General features: G+C 36.8%; 1 non-coding gene across 1 annotated transcript; it reads right to left on the reverse strand.

The window, feature by feature from the left end:
• Window positions 1–1,572: 1,572 nt before the first annotated feature.
• Window positions 1,573–1,679, reverse strand: LOC118758348 (U6 spliceosomal RNA). The gene has a single exon (XR_004995646.2). It is a non-coding gene; the product is annotated as a U6 spliceosomal RNA (small nuclear RNA).
• Between the last annotated feature and the right edge of the window lie 2,679 nt (window positions 1,680–4,358).

Raw genomic sequence — 4,358 nt, forward strand, 5'->3', positions numbered from 1 at the left:
TCTTGCATCTTCATTTATTCATTCTGCTCCTTCACTCTTGCTCCCTTAGGACTTAATGGATACCAATGAGGTTGCAACATATGAGCATTTTTGGAAAAAGACTAATTTATTTATTTGAAACGCAGCATGATAGAGACAGAAGTAAACACACACACACACATAGTGAGAGAGACAGCGGTGGGAAGGAGAGAGAGACACAGAAAGAAAGAGAGATACCTCTTTTTTACATCCAGTGGTTCACTTTTTCAAAAATTATTAACATTTGCTGGAAAGTCAGATATACAGAGAGAAAGAGAGACAGAGAGGAAGATATTCCATCTGTTGATTCATTCCCCAAGCAACTACAATGGCCGAAGTTAAACCGATCTGAAGTCAGGAGCCAGGAGCCTCTTCCAGGTCTCCCACATGGGTCCCAAGGCTTTGGGCCGTTTTTGACTGCTTTGCAGGGAGCTGGATGGGAAGCGGGGCTGCCGGGGTTAGAACCGGTTCCTATACAGTATTCCCGCGCACAAAGCGAGGACTTTAGCCACTAGGCTACCGTGCCGGATCTGGCTCACTTTCTAATTGGCTGCAACAGTCAGGTCTGGGTTAAAATGAAGCTAGGAGCCAGGAACTTTGTCCTGAAGACTCCCACAAGAGGAGTAGGGGCCCAATCACTGAGGTCTTTTTCTGCTGCTGCCTTGAACACATTAGCAGAAGCTGGATCAGAAGCAAAGAAACTGGAGCTCAAACAAGTCCTCCGCCATGGGAAGCCTACATTGAAGTGGTGGCGTACATTGCTGCGCCACAGTGCTGGCTCTTCACATGTATTTTTGCCTCAGGCACTGCTTTGAAGGGAAACAACTTCTCTGAGTTTAGTGAGATATTTGTAGGCAAATAAATCTCCTTGGATAAATTATACAAGTACATATTCTGTTCATGTGTTGAGATATATGTAGCGATCACGCAAAAACTATCATACTGGGGAAAGCAAGTAAAGAAAAATTTGATCAGAAGCTTGAATTGTGGTGCAGTAGGTTAAGCTGTTGTCTAATATGCCAGCCTCCCACATGACAGTTCTACTTCTAATCCAACTCTCTGCTAATGGAAAGCAGCAGCAGCAGATGACTCAAGTGTTAGGGCATCTGCCACCTACGTGGAGATAGAGATGGAAATCCAGGCTGTAGATTGGCCTGTCCCAGCCCTGACAGTTGCCATTTTGGCTAATTTTGGGAATGAGCTAGTGGATGGAGTAACTCTCACTCTGTCTCTCTGTAACTCTGCTCTTCAAATGCATAATTTTTCTAAAGAAAATACCTGTCTGAATTATTTCTGCTATCATGCAAGTGCACAGCTTTTCAGAAAACACTTCTACTAAGTTAGCCATTTGGACACTGTTATAAAAACTTGTCTGTGAACAGACTGGATGAAACTGTCATTAAAAAACAAACAAACAAACAAACAAACAACCAGGAAGAAGTTGCTTCATGCTTCTTGCCCTGAGAAAAGCAATATGTAATAAAAATGCATTTTTAATTAAAATGACCAAGAACGTTGAATTTTATTATTTTTATTTATTTTTATTTATTTTTTAAAAACATGGAACGCTTCACGAATTTGCGTGTCATCCTTGCGCAGGGACCGTGCTAATCTTCTCTGTATTGTTCCAATTTTAATATATGTGCCGCCGAAGCGAGCACAAATTTTATTATTTTTCAATGGTATCGACTATGTTAAATCACCAAAGCAAAGAATTTAAACAGCTTTTCCAACCACTTTTCCCTTCTGCTCCTCAGTGAGTCTAATCTTGTTAAATAACTGGTTATTGTCACCTTCTTCTTCTTGTATTTATTTATTTATTAGCATTTGGCATCTCATCTTTTAAGAACTTCCAAGATACTATATATTCTATTAAAAATAAAGAATGGCAGGATTCATTTACCAAGAAGATACAGAAAAGCACACTAATACCATTCATTGGGCCAACTTTATAATGATTGGTCGCAATGGGAGTTATTGGGAAAGGGGGAAGGTAAACTACTGGTGAAAACAGGGAGGATCAGCATGTAAAGTGAGGTATGCAAGCTGTGCCGTATAGGACAACGAAGAAGACAAGGAAGGCAGTGGCTCTGCTTTAAGCATTTTGCTGATATCCTTCATACCTTTTACTGTGACTCAACAGAATATGTGATAAGTCACTTTTCCATAATAGTTAATTGTGTTATTACTCAGCACTGAGAAGACATCTGTGCTGTTGAGCTATCTCGAACATAACTCAAGAGATTTCTGCGAGGCTGAACTGCAAACTTTAGTAAAATTCACTTAACATTTCCTGAAATGAAACTGAAGTTATTAAGAATGATAAGGAAGCTCTTACATTTTTATTATGGCAGTCATGGGTTGTTTATTTTAATCATGAGTTGAAATGGTAAGATAATTTATATAACATGGTTAAGGATGGTGTATTGGGTGCTTGTAACTTGGTGACTACCAGGTCTTCATTGTGTTTTCTTAACAACATTCCTTTTCTTTTGGACAACTTTTGTTATTTTGAATTCTACCTTCTCGACTTAAACTCAGAGGTTCTACAGACTGAGTAAGTGATCGAAATTAGGTCACTCTGACATGCCCAGGAGTATGTCTTACGTAGTAATCTGATTCAAGGGCAAGGGCCCAGGATTTTCGCATCCATCAAATCATTCTTGTCATCCTAACATTCTGAACCACTGGAAATATTCCGACTCGGAACATTTCAAGGTCTGGTTCTTCAGTATTTCTTCTAGATAATGAGGTTTGATATCTTTCAAAGAGTTTCCTTTGTATAAATTAACTAGAGATTGTTTCCATTGTTTTTATCTTTATAGAATCCTGACACATTCCAACAATCTATCTGAGCAAATAGGTAAGTTAGAGGTAAAATGACTTTATAGCTAGAAGATAAAGCAATATTGAACCATAGTTAAAAGAAATGCCATAATTAATTATGTAAAAATTAAGAAGCCATTAGAAAAAAATCAGTGATAAATATGGCAATTCTATAGAAGCAAAAGCAGAGAATGGAAAAAATGGGTAATACTGAACAAAGGTCAGGAAATACATTTTCACAAATTATGGCAAAATAAGAAATAGATGACTTAAAGGAACTTTAAAAAAAATTCTGACATTGATTGCTTCATTCACTGATTTGCATTGACAAATTATAGCTATTATTCCAGCTGGGATTGTTTACCAGTTGTTACATCTTATTATTTAGACCTTGAATACATGCCCTGGTTGTATTATTGTGTACACAGAAATGAAGTTCCAATGTTATGGACTTTAATTGAACTCAAATCCATCCAGAAGTGAGATTGTACAGTGAATTTAGCCAGATAAGACTTAATAAGATCTAGTTATCAAGATTTTGGATTGCTCTCTTTTTGAAGATTTGGAAATGTTGATGGCTTTTCTGCAGCAAGAATGGTCTGTTATGAGAAAACAAGCAATGAACATCTGCATGCTTGTTACTTCCCATCTGTATCTTTATTTCAAAAAAAAATCTGTAGATATAATCCTCTTTTATCTGCATATGTATTATATTATTTGGCTTATTTAGTAATTTTTGGCAATAAAAATAAAATCTTATTTGTGTCACATGTCTGACATTCATTCTCATGAGAGTTTCATAAAATAGAATGAGTCTCTGAATATCATTTATTATAATTTGTATTACATTCTCCAAGAATCAGTTGGATAATGATGACTCCTCAAAGGTATCCAATTGGTGTAAAGAAAATAGCGAATATAGTTCTGATATGCATTTAACTAGATTCAACTGCTTCTTCTCAGAAGGGCCAACCCTTCTTTGATAATATTAACTCCTTCTATGGAGAGAAAGTTCTGAGGTTCTTTCTTTCATCTTGAGGGCATACATTTCCCTTTGCCTCCAGTAAGTCTGTGTGATTATAAACAAGCCAGTTTCAAAAGATCAAATATTATGTTTCCTCAGGTAAGTGGCAGTTAAAGTAGACTGTAAAAATATATATAGAAGTGAAATGGCCATCTTGTGATTTTTTTAAAAATCTCATTTTATGACACAGTTTCATAGGCTCTGGAGTTTCCACAAGCCCTCTGCCATACTGATTTCCTCCATATTGCTACAGCGGCACAGCTCATAATCAGTCATTATCCATCATTGCAGGCATGGATCAGCTTGTGATTTAATTTTTGTTTTTGATAATTGTTTATACTGCCATTGAACTGGTCTCCCCGCTTTTTACTTGTTGAATGTTGTAATAGTTACTGAAGCATTAGCTTGTGATTAATTACAGAGTAGATTGAAATTGTATTTTTGTAAAAATTAAAGAAAGGATGGAAGAAAAGAAGGAGGTGATGAAGGA

This window comes from Ochotona princeps, chromosome 1, assembly GCF_030435755.1.
Source record: "Ochotona princeps isolate mOchPri1 chromosome 1, mOchPri1.hap1, whole genome shotgun sequence".
In the NCBI taxonomy this organism is placed as follows: Eukaryota; Metazoa; Chordata; class Mammalia; order Lagomorpha; family Ochotonidae; genus Ochotona; species Ochotona princeps.